Genomic DNA, 21471 nt, shown 5'->3' with positions numbered 1-21471 from the left:
TTATATTAAAAAATAAATTATTTTATATAATTGATTTTACAATTGATTACAGAATTAAATAAATTAAGGTAATTGAATGTCTGGCCACAATGAGATTACGAAAGTCTGATAACACTGTTATTATTATTAACAGTAATTTAAGAAGCACAAGTGTGATTTACATACAAAGACGCAATTACAAACAGATTTAAATATGCTTATGATCCAAACGGCAAAGTAATAAAATTATAAGTGGAAGAGTGTAGTTCACGTTTCTGCCTGCAGGTAACAGTTCAATTTCGTGCGCATTTTGTTTGATTTAGCGCTGTGTATGGAGCGTATGCATCATCTTTACGGTTCATAACCTTACTGGAGGGAAGGAACAGGTATCGAAGGTGCGTTTTATTTAATTTTCTTCACCTCCCTGTTTCCTCGCTTTGTAGCGAGGCCGCTGTCCGACGGAGGGCTTCTCTTACTTGCGAGAGTAAGCAAGAGGAACGTTCAGTGTGTCCTTTATTTCTCGTCAAACTGATCCCGTGTAGCTTCACTACGTTCACAGAATTTATTTAAGGCTTCTTGCCTTTATCGAAAATGCAAGCGCCTCCAAACCGCACCATCTGTGGTGTTAGCAGACGACGTGTTGACTGCCGCGCAATGCGGTGCTTCGGGTGCCCCATGGGTACTGTCGGCAACGTCCGTAGAGCGACCTTCCCCATGATTCAGTGTGCACGCAGTGCCGATCAACGTTACTAGAGCCAGCTTTACTTAAGGTAACGTTGGTGCCGATCACGTGTTGCCTGGTGCTTTATGTTCCATTCATCAGTTTGGGAAAGGCACGCGGCTGGTCTAGTGTGCCGCGTAGAGAGACTGAGGTGCCTCTTTTCGAACTTATGCGATGAAAATTGGAGTGGGTGGCGTGGAAAAACAAACAAAATTAAAGGGTGGGGGGATAAAAATCTTGGGTTTCATCTGCGGCTTTGGTGTTTCTCGGCATTTTGCGGCAGCCACTCGCCTTCTTTTTGGCGCCGTCACTTGCGGCCTAAGGTCATTTTGCAAAGTCTACGTGCATATCCGCGGGTGTACTTTTGCAAGCTATAAATGCATATGTCCGTGAGCAGAAATTATAGAGTCGAGAATTTGTGTAGGCTCCGACCTCTGAAGGAAGCTGGCTTAATGGATGCATGGAGCTACACTACCGTGTCCACTACAAACTGCGCGCAGCGCTCACCATTGTAACTTGACCAGCTCCAGCATTTTGCTGCGTCGAAGTGTGTTGGCCAAAAGAAAAAAAGAACTTGTCGGGAAGTGCTTTGATTTCCAGGTTTTGCACAACTGGAGGTTTGTTCTAGCTGCATACATGTAATACATGGGTCTACATGTCGACTGTTGATAAATGCTCTTTGCTGTACAGTAATTCAATAAGGTTAAAATGTGTCATTTAGAAATTGTTATAAATCAGGTTGCAATCTTATTTTGATGCTGTCTATGCTAATATCATTGTGCTGGTAACAGGGTGAGGATGTGCACTGCATTTTATTTATTTATTTATTTATTTATTTATTTATTTATTTATTTATTTATTTATTTGCAATACTGCTAGTCCCAAGGTATGAGCCATGGCAAGGTGGGAACCACTACAGTGAACATCAAAATAGCAAAAGCAATAATAAAATAATGTCAAAAGGATAAAATACATAAAACAGTAGACACATGAATGGAATTACAAGACAAAAAAGTGGCTGTGAATGACAATGACCAAATTTCACACACTACGCTCAATGAATGCCTGAAATTGCTGCATGTCTTCCACGTCAACCCACGCACCATCAAGGCCGTTCCACTCCACATTCGTACGAGGAAAGATGGATGCTTAAAAACATTATTTTTTGTTTGAAAAAGGAAACAAAGTGAAAGGATTTCTGTGTCTTGTAGTATAACCAGAGTTCTCTAACCAACATTTTGCCATATTGATTGAAGATAAACCTGACTGCTTTCTTTTGTACTCATTCCACTTTAATAATATTACTTAAGTAAACGGATCCCAAATTATATTGCCGTAATCAAGAAGAGGTAACACGAGAGATTTGTATGCTAGCAGCTTAACATCCTTTGGTGGGTTACGGAGACACCGCTTCAAGTAATGTAACTTTGTCATAGATTTATTAACAATGTGTGTAATATGATGGTCCCAACGCAAATCGTGAGCTATGTGAAGACCTAGGTACTTGTACTCAGAAGCTCTGACAAAGTTGATTACCGTGAGCTGATTAGTCAAGTCAGGGGACGCTTCTTATTTGTCACAGTTAAAACAACACTTATGGCATAATTTACACACATCTGCCAGATATCACACCACTTCAGAAGCCGATTGAGGCCAATATTCAACTTATCATAACATTCATGGGAATTAGTAACAGAATACAGTATACAGTCATCAGCATATAACCGGAGCTTTGCGCTACCATCAACCATCATCAGTCATATTGTGTGAGTTTATTACAGCATACTGAAGCTAGCCCCTTAAAATAAAGAAAGGCTTTTCAGCAGGTTGGTTTTTATTCTGAGATGTCATAGCAGCATACAAAAAGTGTCAGAAACAAGAATGCAACAGATAGATATAAAGGCGGCAATTAGCATTGTTGTCCAACTTTGTCCAATATCAGTGAGCCGCATTCGGCGTAGTTTTACGTCTTGCTTTGTGTAGATTTCAAACTTAGTAATTATGGGGAGCATAGATAAGTTTCATTTATTTCCAAGATGCTGTGAAAGCTAGGACGTCACCCTCCATAGTGCTGCAGTGGTTAGGGCATTCAACTACTGTGCCCAAGGATGCGGTATCAAATCCCAGCCGCGGCAGTCGCTTTTCGTTTGAAAAACGCACAGCAAAGTGCCCGTGTACTATGCAATATCTGTGCACATTAGAACCACAGGTGGTCGAAATTTTCTAAGCCTTCCACTACAGAGTCTCTCATAGCCTGAGTCTCTTTGGGACATTAATTTTCATAGACCAACCAAAACTCAGCATTTCTGCTCATGCCTAATTTTGCTGTTGCTCTCGTGTCGTCAGCTTGAGATTATGTTAGTAAAAACAATGGTGAAGTATTTGTAGCTGCACAGTGAATTGGACTGTCCAAAGCACGAAAAAGGGCTCTTCATATTATATCTTTGTTGGCCTTCCACAGCTCTGCAGCTGTAAGGATAAGCACAGAGTTCCTTAAAGGAGATGGCTAAAATAAGTTGACATATGTGTCTCATCATAGATGTACAGATACATGTGCTATTGAGCTGTCTCAATCCTTTCAACTTATCTTGGTAGTAAGATAAAGAAATAAATAACTAAGTAATGTTTGTTGGAGTGCAGTACTGTGTAGGATGAAAAGTGTCCACCTCTGTTAAAGGTCGGTTCGAATTTGCCTAATCCAGCCAAGGTTGAGAACCAGGGTTCATAGCAAAATTATGTTAATAAATTAAATAATTTGCCTTTACTTTTTTTCCTGGCAAAACCTAAGGGGTGTGCATACTTAAGTGAAATTATCTTTTGTATGAAATTTACTCTGCCTTGCAAGAATTCTCACAAGAACATTGACAAGCCTCAGAAAAGTACAAAGTTACCAAGGATGGGGTATTAGTAACACAGGTGTGGGCACTGGTGCTCTTTAGTTGCTGTACAGAAAGCCAAATTAATGTATCTTGTTTAGCCAACTTTAAATAAAACAGCTGATTCAGTTGAAACCAAGTTTGTTGCTCAGTTTCTGGTAAAGTTCAAGGAGGTCCTGAGTAGATACTGAACGCCCACTAAGAAATCCACCCCATGCTTCCAGGTAACAATGGAATCTTTGATCAGACTTAAGATTTTTGGCAACTGGAGTATGAAGTAGAAAAAAAGGATGGAAGATTAAACATGTTATAGGAAGATGCAGTGCTCGTGCTTGTTTACTGACTGTCTTTTGTCAGCAGTCACAAAGACGTAACATGTCCCATTTTCCATCCTACTGAGATTTTATACCCACTTGGTCTGGCATCCAATTTAGGATAAAAGGATCTTGCCTGTTTCACAGAAAGGCTATTACTACTGATTAAGTAGCACATACTAATATCTGCGTAGGTAGACAAAATTAGCAATGAAGATTGTCGATGGAACCAACAATGCTCTAGACAGGAAAATATTTTATATTTGAAAAAGTTCATGGTACTAATTCTCTTTTGATTTGCAAGAAGCCCTTTTTGGCTCTATTATCTCACATGCATGCATCATTGGTTTGAGACATTCAAAAATGCATTGCCTTCTGCTGGCTCGTGGAAATACTTATTTTTCAAAGTCTGTCTGTTCCTTCAAATTTGATGAGGAAGATGTCAAGCACATCAAATCAGAATGACATGAGAAATTTCTAAATATATATTTATGAAGTGGCCCCCATATTTCATTGAACTGTTATCTGCTTTTAAAAATGATGCATTTGGTAATACAATACAAGCCTGGCCACTCCATTTACAAGGCCAACACACATATTGATTGCAGACTCGTTACTTCTATAGAGAAATACCCCTAGTTAAGGGCAAAACACACTACAGTCATCATGTTTCTAGCAGTTTTGGCAGGTAAATAAGTGTGTGAGCGGCCACTGCATCAAAAGCCCTATATTCACAATATCATACCTAATACTGTAGATGGAATTTGATCTAGTTAACTATTGTGGCTTGAACTGTTATTCCACAGGCTTCTTACGCTGGGATCGTCACTCATTTGAATTTTAGGCAGCTCCCATAGCTTTCAGAGGGTGTCAAGAAACTTCGCCTGTAGCGTCTGGCACTTTTTGCGTGATGTCTTCAATCTTAACAACTTGCTGTGTAGTGATGTAGTCTCTTCAAACAACTGATAAGGTGTCAAAATGGACTGGATGTAGGAAAAATGGTGGTTAAAGCATGTTTGGACTATCATGCTTGGGGAAACCAGTAAGTGCTCCAAGGAAGTCCGTAGCTTATTGGCGCCAAAGTTTGAAAACCAATGTTACAATGCACAAGATATCTTGAGCACTTTGAGTGGCAGCAGTTTCATACAAAAATTTTAATAATAATTTTTTATGTAGTAATTGCAGTTCTATCCTCCATGGGTTCTGAAACTTTCAATCATTGTTTAAATTTCCTTAAAATACTTCCATGAAGGAAGCACATGAATAGCATACTTTAAGCTCTCGTCAGCAATGTTCGGGCACGAGGAAATACTGGTGTAGTAAAGCACTGAAAAAAGTTGCAGCTTTTTGTTGCAGTGAAGTGTACTTAAAAATAATGAGGTACAATCAAATTCAACTCGCTGATTTGCTCATACAACGATGTTTCCTTCATGCACTTGCAGTCTGATTCTCCCGCATTTGTAGTATTTTGTATTTCTTTCTAAATTTTCCCATAGAGCACTGGACATGCACTAGAGTGCAGGAACCATGTTTTACCTTATTGTGTACAGTAATTTTAAATTAACTTTATTTCTCTTGCTGAACAATTATAAATGTTGGGCAGGGAACACAAAGAAAAATAGCTGCGAGGCACGTTCAAGAACCTATTGTGCTCCTTCGTTATATACCAACTGTGGTTGAGCACTTAAGTTGATTATAGAAAGAATTCTTATGCAAAAGAGATTTTCAAGAGGTAGCTATATGTACAGAATATAGCAGGTGCATTTTACAAGCATTTATGTCAATTGCTTGCTCGTAGAAACAATTGAGCACTGAAAGATATGCAGTGTGTTGCAAAAAAAAAGTGTGCCAAGACAAAAATCAAAGCACAATACAATTTATAAGTGCAATGTTTCAATTTGCTAAGATCTGAAAGATGCGTGTGCTTGTTGGAGGGGGGGGGGGGGGGGGGGGTTATAAACCAGTTGCAAAACCTACAAGCCAGCTTCCCTGTGAGGTAGACAATATTTAGGTGCAGTGCATTCATTTACTACCACACAGTCCCTGTTGCACAGGCCATAGTGCGAGAACAGATTTACTGGCATTCTTGACCAGGGAAAAAAGGGAGCAGCACTACCACCCTGAGAGTGAGAAAAGTATGTCCAGAATAGAGAGTTTTGCGTGAGGGGTGTTGCAATTACCCTGCCTATAGGGTGGGATACCAGCCCTGCTTCCAACTATTACCCCTAAGTAAGTCTATGACGCCATTATGCAGGAATTCCTTTGGTACAGACAAACTGACTTGTATGTTTTGCAACTGGTCTATTGATTAAAGGACGTTAAAGAATTCCTAGTAGAAAATGAACAACCACTAAAAATTCCATTAAGAACCATTTCATTTTTGGAAACTGTTAGGACAAAATGGGTGTAAAACCAACTGCAATCATTTTATTTCACATTCATGTGATTCCATTCGATTTCACTGGTTTCTAAAATCAGTTTGAACCAATAAGGTTTTCTCATAGCATTGCAGGCATTCCTTGGAAGTGAAGGCAAGCAAACAAGGCAGCACTTCATTTAATCATACTTGTGGTGATGATGAAAATGGTTAGAATAATTTCAGTGCATAAAGCCCCAGTTACTTCACTGTTCTGTGTTTACACAGGTCACACAGGTCAATACACTAGTCTTAGCGAAGGCAGCCTTAACTTCAAATTGGACTTTCAACTTCAAAAATTTTCAACTGCATGTTTCGAACCAACTTCACCACTCAATTGGGCCTTTCATATACACTATTCTAAATATTTTAATTGAAAAGACTTTCCCAATATTAGAAAGCAATTAGAATTTAGGTATAGTTTGAATCTGAAGAGTTTACTTAATTAATTTATCCAACTGGTTTTGCAAATTGCAATTGGTTCCTAACATTTTAGTTAATCATCCCTTCCTATTGTATTATTTAACTGGGAGACATGACACCAGTTGAAATCTGGAAACTAATTGGAATCCGCAACTGGCATCTGCAGACCAAGTTAGACAATGTGATTTGTATGAGTCAGTGGATCGCCATGATCTAATAAATCCATTAGAATTCGTGTCATCTTGAATGCCTGAAATTCATGTACATTTTAGTCAACTCGCCTAGCTTTTTTTTTTCACTGCATAGATACATAGGATATTTTCCAATCCTTAACCTACAAGGAACCTTCAAGTCCAAAACATTTTGGCCTTTTTTTTGTCCTAACTTTCAAGTGCACCTTTTTCCCTTGACTGAAAATTTGCCAAGTTGTATTTTTGGCTGCCTTGAAGGGGGTGTAATAGTGCAGAGTACTGAAAAATAACTTACTTTATCACCAAAATGAAAGTGTGAGATGCAAAATTATACAATGGCATGACTAGTCTTCGAGTAATGAGTTATGGCATCCCTAGCAGTGATTCTGAGCACTTCTCTTTTTTTGTGTGTGTGTTCGTGCTTTCCTTATGTCTTCCTGTTGCATGCTTCTGTTCCACTTTCAATGGGAACAGCACGAAATCTCCTTTTTTGTCCGCAGAAAATGACGTGTCACCACTGTTCCTGGTGCCGGAGCCTTGGGGCAGCTGATGCAGATAGAAAAATACAGCAAGCCTTTCTTGTCTACTCGGGTGTGGTGTTCCAACCAGAATAGTCTACTAGCCACAGGCCATTCTGAACTGTCTTCCTTTGTCTATACTGGTAGGTGTTTACAAAGTTCAATACCACTTGCTCAGGCATTGCTGGCGAGAAAGGCTGGTTAATGTGTGCATGTCCAAGTGTATTCAAAGTATGCATCTGTTAAGGACGCATGATTGTGGCGCTGCCAAATTTACTTGTACACACCTTTGGTTTCTTTTTGCATATTTTCTCCTTATTATGCCCACAATGAATTAGTAAACATTATCCATTTGCTACAATAAATTGATCTTTTGATAGAGCATCCACAGCATACATGATCTTAGCCTCTATAGACCCTTTACAGCACGAGTGCATGGGTGCTGCCATATTTGATCATGTGACCCTTGCGCTATAGCCGGCTTTCGGGCCTTCTGGTTTGACGGCTTTCGGCGCACTGGCACCCGGCTGCACAGTGCTGCATACCCGCTATCGCTGGGGACAAGCTTGTAGACAGCACAAAAACTTCATGTGAATGCTCATAGTATGTGTAGGTGCTGCAAAATGTTTAACTTAACCATGTAGTTCATTTATTGCGTCCTTCTGAATGTCTGCATTGGCTAGAACGTGTCGAGAAACCAGTCAACCGTCGGCTTTTTTTTTTTTTGTAAATTCCCTCTCTAACACTTTTCTGCAGAAAACATTTTCTGTAAAACTGAATAGATTACAAACTGATTATCCCCTCAAACTTATTTTTAAAATTTTCTTGCGCAAAGGGCGAACACATGTTCAGGCCGTGCTGGCTGAGACGCATTATGAATGTTTACCATTTAACATTGTGCACAATATTTACTGCTCAATATGGATACACACATAATCCCCGACAATTGATAAGGTATAATTTTACCTCCTGTAAACGTCCTGGCTTCAAAAGACTATTACGCTGCCTGAAGGCCGCATCAGGCGCTCAGTGGCGTTCACCTGCGCTCGGGCAAAAGTGATTGGAAACTACACCGGAATTCAGAACCCACAGTAGGCGGCAGCTCAAGCAAGCGAGGATATAAAAAATCTTATCATGGTAAATTTCACTATTGGCCCGTGCATTAGTTTCATAAAAGCAGCACCCTGCCGGGGTGGCGCAGTGGTTACGGCGCTCGACTACTGTTCCCAAGGATGCGGGATCGAATCCCGGCCTCGGCGGCCGCTTTTCGATGGAGGCGAAAAGCAAGGCGCCCGTGTGCTGTGGGATGTCAGTGCACGTTAAAGAACCCCAGGTGGTCGAAATTTCCGGAGTCCTCCACTACGGCGTCTCTCATAGCCTGAGTCACTTTGGGACGTTAAACCCCACAAGCCAGCCAGCCAGCCGTCATAAAAGCAGCAGTTATTTTGTGTATTGCAGCAGTGCTTGTCTATTTAACGTTTGGTTTGGTTTGTGGGGTTTAACATCCCAAAGCGACTCAGGCTATGAGTGGAGGATATGGAAATTTCCACCCCCTGGGGCTCTTTAACGTGCACTGATATTGCACAGCACACGGGCACCTGGGTTTTCGGCTCCATCGAAAAACAGCCGCCGAGGGTCGGGATTCGATCCTGCATACCCTTGGGAACAGTACCTAATTAAAGTAACGAAGTGTCTAAAGATACGTCCGACGTACCCATTCGATTCTCGTAAAGATACGGCGGAGGTCGACATACAGGCTCATGGCTATATGCACGTCGAACGCGTATGTCGCACCGCGACTCCCGATGCGGTGCTACGAAGAGTTCATCCATTCTAACATAGATCACGCTCTTCACTCAGGATTGTGTATGGCAAGCATCGCTTAATTGTCACGTACATAGCTGCAGGCGATGCGACGTACTGCACCAGCTCCAGCTGGCATCGAGATACGCACATTCATGAGCAGCTTTCGCTTCGCACTAAACTATCACCTCGATCTGCCTGTAATGCGAGCGAGCTATTCCTAGCATTTACGCTGTCTTAGGCCCTGCATCGACCTACGACGATCGAGCGCCGGCACAAAACACACACCTCGCCGTGCAGAACATTCGGCCGTCTAAAGTATGTATATATACTCTATGTCAGTATGTGACATATACGTCATATGCTCGTTCCTCACATGCAAACAGAGGAAATAGAATTATCCTAGTTAAATCCTTCCTTTATATTCTACCTCAGAGCCGTAGGTGGCAAAAGACACGCTGAATCTACTAGAAGCCTGCGCAGTTACAGCGGCAAGCTGCACGTCGACTCATCGAGGCGAAGACCCACTTCACCGCAATACATGAGTGCACAACCGGAAAGCCAGAAGCGCGAATGATCCATTTCCCTACAAACAGCAATGTTTTTTGGTATTTAGAGGAAGTCTAGACAAGTACTCAGCCTGCATCTATTTCTCGTTGTTCAATTTTGCGTACATGTAGTTTAAACGCCCGCATGCTCGAGGTTAGCGTGACCCGAACGAGCGCGGGAGATATGCATGCGTCCCCGGACTTCGGTAGAAAATGTGCACTGCACATTTCGTTGCAGATGCTGATGCTTGGAATTGTGCAGAGAGTGTCATGCAAGCGATCGTTGCTACAACCACGCATCAGTGTTCCCACGGCTGGCCTACCCTGATGCGCATAAATGCTCCACTGAAGAGAGGACGGATTTTCATAATATTGGGCGCGAAATCGATAGCTACCAGTGCTCAGTGGAAAAATTCTGCCTTGACCATGCACAACTCAGTGTTTCAGGTGTGGTCAGTAGCCAAAAATTTGAACAGTTCGCCTTTCAAGTCCGCGGTCAGCGCTGGTCCGGCGGAGCGATTTTCCACGCTACACCGCTGTCTTGCTAGGAAACCTACCTAGGCGGCGTTTGACATTCAGCTGCATTTTGTGGGCCCCGTAAAGTAAAGCAACGCCTTCAGAAACGCACTGTTCAAAAATGTCTCCTCTTTAACACTTTCACTACAGGCTTTCCAACAAAGCAGGTGAACGCTGATAAAACACTTGAGTACTCCAGTCGAAACCAAACACCCGCGCGTCTTTAGAGATCTGTAGAATCGCCTTCACAGTTTTTAAATTTATGCTAGCATTTAGAAAAGGTCACTTTCCGATCGCTGGGACATTAGACCACACCAGACTGAAAGCTTATAAGCGTTGTGTTGGTTTTTATGATGCATACCCGACTAATGCTGTCATGCACCAAGAATAAGGTTTAATGTATTCATTTTGTGAGTAATGACTAGTGCTCTTTAGGATGTGGCTTGTTCAGGAACGTTGAGTCATTTTAGGAAACCAAAAATGCAGGGAATTTGGACTAGTGCAGTCTCTCCTAGGATCATGCTGGGATGGAAAGGGATGTTGCAAAATTGTACAAAATGTTTTCCTCCTTTTTTCTCGAGTCTGGCACAGATGTAAGTAAGACATGGTTTATTGTCAGTTCATATCCACACTCCTTGCATATTGGTTTGTCATCTTTCATAAGTATGAAGCTGTGTGTCAGGTGCGGGTGTGTCTTTTGTGAAGATGACCTGAAATGTACTCCATGGTGTGTTTTTGATGACTGCATGATTTCCATTCCTCGATGACAGGTTTGACAAAGTTTAGTTTGTTGTTTATTTCAATGTTTCAAAAATCCTGCCATTTCACTCTCAATTTTCTTTGTACAAGCTTCTTGGTATCTTCATGCAGCATATTCATCCTCTGTAATTTAGCGTTGTAGTAAGGTAACCTGGTTATTTCTTTACATCACCTTTCAAGACAGCTGTCCCGCTTTCATAAAGTGTAGGGCTTCTGACGGCAGGAACTCCTTGGAACTCATAATGAGACTCATAATCATGAGCTATCTAAGGTATGCATATATATGCCCATCGCTCAGTGGAATAGTGCCAGCACGCTGTTAGAACAGGTCTTGTGGTAACAACAACCATTGTCCGAGGTGGTCCTTTAATGGGCATTGGAGTGCCATGTAACTGCAGGTACCGACAGAACTCTTGATTATGCTATGTGATGATGCCGCCCTTGCATGCATATAGGTGAGCATTTCAGAATCTGCAGTGCACCACTTGACCATTTGCCACCAATGTTCGTGCAAAAATGTCTTTTTCATGCATGTTAGCCATCATGATTAACAGACAGACCCTGTGCACAATCCAAAAGACATAATCATCATCAGCAGCCTGACTATACCCACTGCAGGGCGAAGGCCTCTCCCATATTTCTCCACTTAACCCGGTTCTGTGCTAGCTTCAGCCACTTGACCCCTGCGAATTTCTTAACCTCATCCGCCCACCTAACTTTCTGCCGCCCCCTGCTACGCTTTCCTTCCCTTGGAATCCAGTTTGTTACCCTAAGCGACCATCGGTTATCCTCTCTTCACACTACATGTCCTGCCCATGCCCATTTCTTCTTCTTAATTTCCACAAGAATGTCTGTAACTTAAGTTATTTCTCTGACCCACTCTGCACGCTTCCTATCTCTTAATGTTACCCCTACCATTTTTCGTTCCATAGCCCTCTGGGTTGTCCTCAACTTAAGTAGAACTCTCTTGGTTAGTACCACGAGCCAACTGTCACGAGGCCACACGACATGGCAGGAGCTGTTAACTCGAGCTTACAAAGTTATATTTTGAAATATGTTCCGGGACGTTCCAACTTTGAGTAAGAAAGCTTACTCCAAGGCCATGGAGGCATGTTACAGCTTGGTTAACGTGAGGCTTACAGAGGTCTATGCCAGGTTGTCTATCACATAACAGGACTGCCTACGACCATATGCTAATGAGTATGTTTGAGATAACAGACATGAATTAAGGAATTAGTGATTAAGTTTATAGCAAAGGGCATGTAAATGAATGGGAATCCACAGTGGGATCTGCTGACAAGAGCCATTAACGCTGGTACATCATACCCTTACAGGTGGAGATTAGGTGCCTCCCTAATTTTTTGTCTGCTCAAGGCTTTTCATTTTCTTCATTCTTCCAGGTGGCGAAGATGTGAAAATGATAGCATCGAGAATGCCCGAGACCATCGTTAACAAGGATGCTGATCTGAACAGCTTAAAAAAATATTTCAGAAAAGATGGGTGATATAGTAATACTGGCAACAGTTGAAGCTAAGTGGAAAGGCATGAAATTGAAATGCAATGAATGCAGATATGTTACGAGACGACCAGCCTGTGGTGTGTGACATCTGTCTCTGTTAGTTTCATCAAGTGATTGGCCAAAGCAGATGGGGCTTGTGGTTTTGTTTTTTGTGAGAAGTGCAGTCTAGTAGCATAGATGCAACCTTGCCCATTAACAATTGGAGTGCAGTAAGTGCATTGTTTAGTTTTTTGTAAGATGTTCATTGTTTCCATGCAAATATTACGAGAAATTTCTTCCTAGAGGATGTTACTGACATGTGAATATAATGTGCAATAAAACTCTTTTTTTTTTTTTTTTTTGCTATGCACTTTTTCTTGTATATATTAGTTCTGTGAAGGAAATGTAATGGCGTGCATTTTATTACTTGACCCCGTTGTGCTGGCTCGGTAGTTAAAGTGCTTGGCTGCTGAACCCATGGATGCAGATTAGATTCCAGCCACAGCAGAGGCATTTCAATAGAGGCAAAACAATAGGCTGTCATGCACTGTGCGGTGTCAGTGCATGTAAAAGGACCCCACTTGGTCGAAATTGTACAGGAGTCCTCAACTGTTGCGTCCCTCATAGTTGTTCTAGGATGCTAAACCAGACATTATATCCACTTGGTCGAAATTGTACAGGAGCCCTCAACTGTTGCGTCCCTCATAGTTGTTCTAGGATGCTAAACCAGACATTATATCTCACTCTGATTAAAATGCTATTCATGGTCAGTTAATCACACACAAAATGACCAAATTTTTCTGCAATGGACAGCAGCTTTTGTACAATTTTATTTTAGTCTTCATGAAGAATATCACACTGGCTCCACATGGCTTTCTGTAGACCCTTGATATGTGTCACAATCACACACCCAATTATGTATTTATCTATGGGCACCTGTGCATGCATGGAGGGGACCATTTCCATTTGTCAACTGAAATGCATGATCCACATCATTCTTGTAATTCAACTGCCTGCTACTTGAACTGTCTAGCAGTGATGCAAGTTTCAAAGAACTGCAATTAGTGAATTAATCCAAGCGGGAAACCATGTCAATAACTGCTTTGGTTTCATCTTCAACAACTGTTCGAGAACGACAATTAGCCAAATGTTGTGCAACATAGATGAGAGGTTCCAAAATCTAAAAAAAAACACATCCTACATGTGGCATGTAGGGTTTCACATCCTAAAGTGACATACGTAGCTATGAAGAATACTACAGTGGAGAGCTCTAGATAAATTGACTGCCTGGACTTTGTACTTTGCGTTGACATCTCGCAGGAAACAAATGCGTTTGCATTTAGCCTCCACCAAAGTGCGGCTGCTATCACTGGGATTAAATATCATGACCTTGGGGCAAGTAGCTGAATGGGTCGCTGAGATGTTGCAGTGTGTAACCTTTCCAGCATTACAGCTGTCACATGCATGGCAGATATTCATGTTCAGCTTTGGACAGAGAAGTTTAAAAGTGTACCATTTGAGTTTGTCTAGCATCAAAGAACAAAAGAAATTAAGGGAAAAACTAAAAAAAAAGGAACATAGTACATTGAAAAAGCACTAGTCATTAACACATAAACCATATTCATTCCTTTATTAATGATAAAGTGGCCTTCAACAATAGTACAAAGCCTAACATTTAGGAAGATGCTGTGCCAGGCAGCTGATATTTCCCAGATATTTCCATTTCACTTGTAGTAATGCGTATCTCGACAGTGTGGGCTGGGCACTTTTCTGTCTACTCCAACATGCAAAAACTGTATCATGTGCATTCCCAACAACTTTGTGCAAGGCCAGGTTAAAGTATTGCCATTTATTTTTTTATTTCGAACCTTCAAAACGCACTATAATGTAAACAATAGGCGTGCACTTTGTAGAAACACCACATTTTCCGAGTTTTGAGCTCTGTAGTGCAGTCTGATAACAAATTGTCGATGACTTATTGTCGTCGACTGTTGCACATCGCGTGTAAATCTCATTACGCCACTTTTTGGGACTTACCACTGCACCTAATAAATACTAGCATGCACTCGGAACATCGGCGATCATAAATGGACACGCTGATGTCCGTCCGGACATCGGCGCACGCATCACATTATCACGGCACTCTTGTAGTCTCACACAGCACTTTTGTTATGACGTAGCACGGACATCATAACATCTCACGGAAAACACAAAACGGTGCCTACACCTCCATTCGCACAACAAACAAGGATGACACGATGCTTGGGCTAGAGACACATCGGCAGTACCCAGCTTTTTCAGCGCCGCTTGTATGTATGTAGAACTTGCAGCACAGCAAAGCACATATAAACCTCAATACGAGCAGAAAGCGACACGTTACGTGATGCATCTCATCGCAGATTGAAGTGAGGAAACTTTGAGTTATCAAAACTACATAACTAACGTCGTAGACGATCATCCACATGATAACGAGGACCAAATGAGCGGGCTTGCGGGCCGCGGGCTGGCCGTCAACACCGCGATTACATGCGCTTGCGCTCTGGTCGTGCTTGCCACCCTGTCGCTGTCCAGCTCGCGTAAATCTATCACCCATTCTAGACACTATTCTTGCACTATACTGTTCTTCATAATTTCACATTTCACGTATGCTTGGATCCACCGTGCTTGGACTACTTTGACCTCGCACACCTCGTACCAACTTCGATTTGGCTACATTTGGCTATCGCTATCGTTAATACAAAGCCTTTGTACTAACTCTATGCAAGTAACCACTGCAATCTACACATCCGGCTTTTCCGACGTATCCAAGTCCAAAAGGCCCATCCCCATCCATCTACCTTGCGTATCCCGGAGAAAAATGCATAGGGTCTATCGGATGTTAAACTTGAACCCCACCGACTGGGCCCGTGCGCTGTACCTCTGCAAAATATTTCCCGAATCCGTCCGACGTATCCCGAAGAAAAACGCACCGGGTCCGTCCGACGTACCTTTAGCCACAGCCTTAAAGTAAACAGATTCACAGACATGCCCACATTGACTTTCCTTCTCTGCACAATCAATTCTTATAAATGCATATACATTAATAGCCACGTCAAGGTACTTCTTAACGCCCTGCAAAAATAACGCAGCAGCAGTGCAAAGGCGCAATATACAACTTCTCAGAAAACGCCAGGGTCATTCTCGCATTCTCATGGTCCATATGGTCTATACAGTGCTTAATAGTGTGTGTGTGTGCATGTTTACTGATGCAAGAAGGAAGTGAGCCAACTTCATATATAATATATGCTTTGACTTAATCAAATACTTTCTCGTAATATAATATTACGAGAAAGTATTTGATTAAGTCGAAGCTCAGCAGTCATGCAAGTATTTTGAAACGAGGGCGTAGGGCAAATATATGTAAATATACTAGAATATTAGCGGCTGCACAGCCATCCCGCCATAAACAAAGTAAAAAAAATCCAATAAGGTGTCAGGAGGGGAGGATGTTTTGATGTGTTGGCAATTATATATCTTAATTTGATGGTGGTGTCCTGTATGAACCAAACTGGAAAGTCTGCACCGGTACTTGTTGATGTCAACTTGGTGTCCTTGGTGCTGCTATAGGCCATGAGCGCAGTTCCAGCAGCGCTGCCTGTCACTTTTGCAAAGGAGCGGTGATGCTCCCACTTGCTTGCTGCTGGCTGGTTGCTGCTGTCTTCTATCATTTTGATCGTGCATCGACCTAACTGCATCTGCCACCATGCAGGCTTTACAAAATAGTGCGATAATCAGATCAGCATGCTGTTAACTTAAGAGGCAACTTTATTCTTGAAAAGGCCAATTTCCCCTCTTCTGGAAATTAGGTTTACTGAAGTCCAGATTTCTGTGACACGTTTTAATTGTGAGGCGACTGTGAGATAATTTATGCACGTGCTGATGAGAATGGTCGAAGCTTCCAATGCATGGCAAAAATTTGCTTTTGAACTTTTCCTACACTTACAGCAAGTCGTTAAAGCTACCATAGAAATATGATGGGCTGTGGCCTTGAAAATAATTGTGAGACAACTATGGAATGTTATAAACACATCGATATAAATGGTCTAAGCTACCGATGCAGTGCAAAATATTTTTCTAAAGTTTGTTCTGTGCTCACAAGAGATAATCAGGACTGCCATACAAAACCCATTGGTTGTATATTTAAATAATTTTGAGGCAACTGTGGAATATTGTAATACGTTCAATCAATGTATAGATAAAAATACTCTCAGCTTCTGATGAATAGTAGAATTTCGTTTCTGAAGCTTGTCCTGCACTTAAAAAATTAATCAGAATGCCATAAAAGCCAGTTGGGCACATTTCTTAAAAAGTTGATTGCAAAATAAAAAAAAAAGCTAAAAGCCTGTCAAGGGATCTGCCAAATATATTCATTGTTATTGTGAAGTAATAAACTATGGGGAAAAATTTAGTTCAAAAACTCTAACCTTGGAAATGTCGAAACTGTCTGGGTACGACCTTGCATAGGACTACATGAGATCTTAAGGAAATATCGTAAGAAAAAAACAAACAAAAAAACTAGTGAACCTGGTATAGGCATGCAATCAGTTTCTGTCTGACCATGCCTGCATGCTTTTTTCTTCAACATGCACAGCATTACGCTGTTAAACATGCAAAACTCCTAACTGAGCAATAACTGACATAGCTGACATGCTGGTCGCTATAAGTGGCATTGGATATGTTTGCGCTTACTGCGCCAGCTTACTTTATGTGATGTTGCACTGCTGAGTCAGTCCTGTACTCTTACTTTACCTTATTAATGTTTAAATGTACTTTTGATTTTGCTTACATGAACTTAACTGCAACACATGTGGCTGATCCTGTCAAAGAGGCTTGATACTACTCTACAACTCAGAATGTAAGTGTAATGAAGCACAAAAATTCTCATTTTTGATTGAGGAAGCCTAATAATACTCTCAAAATGTAATCATCTTGTTTTGTTCTCTTTTTGTTCAGCCGTATTTTATAGGTTTTAGTAGTGACAGTTTACATCCCAAAGCTGCACTTTGGCTGTCAAGAATGTCATAGTGGACAGATCCAAAATTAAAATTGACCATCTGGTTTTCTTTAACATGGACTAACATTGTTTAATTAAGGCAGCGATGCTTTTGCATCCCTTTTCTATCTAACAATGGGGGCTTTGTTAGGGGTTTTTTCTGGCAAAATTGAGCACAGCATCCAAATGCCAAAGTTGCCATGCTATATTACGGTGGTTATTACTGCTGGCTTGTTAGCCCCTCAGAAATGATGGTAGTCCTTAAAATGTTAACACAAAAGTGGGATGTCTCCAGCTAACATTTTGTTAATGAGAAAAAAAATTGAACGTCAAGAGCCCCATGTACACATCTTAAAGGGGTAGCTTGTTACTGGGACATTTTGATATGATATTTTATCTTGTTACTAGTGTAGAAATCAAAACACTAGAAGGGTTCAACGCTGCTGAACCGAATATGGAGCGAAAGCATTAGCTGCGGGTGACCGAGCGTTCTTCTTCTCCTCCTTCTCCCCCTCCTTCTCTTTCTTCTTCTGTTAGGCGCAGCGCCGGCTCGGAGACCACAGACACTGCACACAGCGACGAGTGGTTAGATCTGGCGTAGTATTGTTTTTGCAATAATAAAACAAATGCTGATCGCCTTTTGAACAGTGATACTGTCAGACATCATGTTTAGCCTGTATGCCGTATCGCAGTGCTTTCAAAAAGAATACGTTTGATGCTTTCGATGCTGCGTTCGTTAAACGCACTGCTTAGAAAGCGATAATTTCCCCCTCGCCTTACTTTGTTCAGTCTGCTCAAGTGCCAGTAATGACTGAGTTATGGCGGTGCCTCAGATTACTATAATTTTCTCAATCATCCGACCATCTTGTCCAAGCTCATGAGAAACTGCAGTCAAAGGTGCAGCTTCTGGCTGGCTTGGTAATTTAGTGGCAAGACTTTCAGTTGTTACTAGGCGCGTGACATGCGGGTTACGTAGCCGACACTGCTTGACACATGGTCGCTGGGCTCTACAAGAGGGACAAGTCTCAGCACAGGATTGATGCGTCGAAGCGTAAGAGCACATACAGTGCATATTGTAACCCGCGCTAACCATGTCAGTTCTGGAGGGAGAAGAAGACAAAGGCGCTCTTGGTTACCACGAGGTACTACAGCACAAGAGAAATGTACAAAGAAACAGGCGGTAGGAATAATGCGTAAACTCACAATGGTTTAATGAAACTTTGACACTTATTTTATGCATTTTTAAAGTGTGCTATATCATGGAGTTATTGTACATGATGCACCTGTTCCTGATAATACGCTCCTGTCTGTCTGTTCCTGATAATATCTATTTCAGCTTCTGTCAATGTGATAAAAGCACCGCTAACACATTTGTTTGGACCCACCTTGAAAATTATGTGTGCCTCTTTCTCTTTCACTCCTTTTGTCTGCATGTCCAATGATACATTATTATTTCAAATTGATTAACGCAAAAAATACCCTCTCCCTTTACTTGCTGTCAAGGACTAATGGCTTCTTTGATTGTCAATGCCTCATAGTGCGGCTCTCAATTTCTCTTTGTTGATATTTCATATTATGCATCATAATAGTAACTGTGCCCTCTAGCGCACATTGAAAGAACCGTGCTTGTAGCTGCCTATCGCAGAATGTAAATTTACAATGTAGAAATGTTTTCCATTCATCACTGCACTTATTCATGGCGCAGTACAGCCCATTAAATGTGTGGCATATTTTCTCTGGGCAGCGCTTATTGTTAATAAGTAGTGTGCTACCTTCATATTGCATGAGACAAATTGAAGTTAAGCATCTGAAGCCCACACTCCAAAAACTGCTTCAAGCCATGCCGCGCCGACATCGTCATGCACGTCAGCAAGAGCTGGTCTGCACATGAATGGCGTAGGGCCCGACGAGAGCATCCTGAACCCATCTCAATAATGTGTCCTTCGCGTGTGCTGTGTGCATTGGAAACAGTGACTGGTTTACAACAATAGGAGGGGACCGTACAGCTTTCCCCTACTCCTTTCTTCACGGCTTGACATTTTTTCACTCGATGCCAGGGGCGACAGCCAGCTCAAGCTACATAGGTTGCCTCATCGGCGAAGGTATCCAGGCGCCTTAGTACCAGAAACATGAAGATGGATTTCCCTTTTTGAAGCCTGCCGCCAGGTGGTGTAGATGCAGAGTGGTGCCACCTGGCAGCAGGTGCTAGAACCCTGTGAGCAGCCTAACTTAGTTATTGTGAGTAGAGAGAGGAAACATGAAGGACAGATCACGTGGGTATTCCAGAATTACTTAACGACTATTGATTACTGCTTACTGTCACCCGAAATCTACAATAAGCTCGCGAGGATGAAAATAGATGATGAAAGCATGTGCTGCCTGGAAAGTCACCACAGACGTATTAGCCTGCAGGTGGGCTAATACGTCTGTGGTGATTCCCAAAGAAAATAAATTGGGAATCACAAAGAGGCAACACAAGTTTAAGCAGCAGACAACTAGCACTAATAGCATCAGGCATTGAGGCAGCCTCAAAGCTAGAGGAACACCCCATAGAATTGTGGGATTATCATCATCATCATCAGCCTGACTACACCCATTGCAGGGCAAAGGCCTCTCCCATATTCCTCCAATTAACCCGGTTCTGTGCTAGCGGCATCCACTTGACCCCTGCAAACTTCTTAACCCCATACACCCACCTAACTTTCTGTCGCCCCCTGCTACGCTTTCCTTCTCTTGGAATCCAGTTTGTTACCCTAAGCGACCATCGGTTATCCTCTCTTCGCACTACATGTCCTGCCCAGGCCCATTTCTTCTTCTTGATTTCCAATAGAATGTCAGTAACTTGAGTTATTTCTCTGACCCACTCTGCACACTTCCTATCTCTTAACGTTACCCCTACCATTTTTCATTCCATAGTCCTCTGCGTTGTCCTTAACTTAAGTAGAACCCTCTTCGTTAGCCTCCACGTTTCAGCCCCATAGACAGGTAAGATGCAACTGTTGTATCTTTTCTCTTGAGCAATACTGGTAAGCTGCTAGTCATAATCTGCGAGTGTCTGCTAAATGCGCTCTATCCCAATCTTATTCTCCTTGTTATTTCCCTTTCATGGTCCGGATCTGCTGTTTTACTACCTGTCCTAGGTAGACATATTCGCCTACTACTTCCAGTGCTTCGCTACCTAATGTAAACTGCTGTTCCTTCCCAAGGCTGTTGAACATTACCTTAGTCTTCTGCATATTGATTTTCAAGCCTACCTTTCTACTTTTTCTGTCTAGGTCATCAATCATTCTTTGCAGTTCATCCCCTGAGTTATTTAGCGAGGCAATGTCAGCACAACTCATCCATACAAAATTTCGACAAATAAAAGAGTCAAAATGGTGGAAAGGTAGGAGGATGCCTTGAAGCTGGTGGAATAGAGCAATTAAGCGGGCAATCGAACAAAGACACGTGGCTTGCAGAGAACACTGAGAGGAGCCATTCTGGAGCCATATAAGCTGCATGGGTAAAAGGAATCTGAGAACAGGAACAGATTCAGGACGCCAAGGGAAAGTGTCTAGAGCATGACGAGACTGTAAGATATATTACTTCACTTATAGCCGAATCATCTAGACGCAATGATTATGTAATCCCTCCGAATGAAGAAACAGTATCCGACAGTATAATGGAAAGGAGCTTAGAATTGACCAGTTTTAATTTGAAGAATGCGGAGATAAATATTTTTGTATGCACAACCGTAGGGATGGGCGAAATTCTAATCGAGCTGATTAATGGACTTGGACCAAGAAGCAAGTAAACATCTTTAAAGGCATTCAAAACAGTCAAAGCAAATAAATTCTGGACAGCACGGGATGGTAGGATGAATTTAATCTATATAGGA

The 21471-nt window shown here is 41.8% G+C and overlaps 1 long non-coding RNA gene across 2 annotated transcripts in view; it reads left to right on the top strand.

Moving 5' to 3' along the window:
* Positions 1 to 243: 243 nt before the first annotated feature.
* Positions 244 to 21471, top strand: part of LOC146201460 (uncharacterized) — a 62939-nt gene continuing 41711 nt past the window's right edge. Inside the window, exons 1-2 of one of the 2 annotated variants that reach the window (XR_014705361.1) lie at positions 244 to 374; positions 7421 to 7581. This is a non-coding gene — a long non-coding RNA (uncharacterized LOC146201460). Of the gene's footprint in view, positions 375 to 406; positions 750 to 7420; positions 7582 to 21471 lie in introns of those variants that run through there. The other variant, XR_014705362.1, reaches the window with a different exon arrangement.

This window comes from Amblyomma maculatum, chromosome 2 (genome assembly GCF_055883805.1).
Source record: "Amblyomma maculatum isolate TAMU_Amacu chromosome 2, ASM5588380v1, whole genome shotgun sequence".
NCBI classification, from domain to species: domain Eukaryota; kingdom Metazoa; phylum Arthropoda; class Arachnida; order Ixodida; family Ixodidae; genus Amblyomma; species Amblyomma maculatum.
This window is presented reverse-complemented; position numbering and strand designations above follow the sequence as displayed.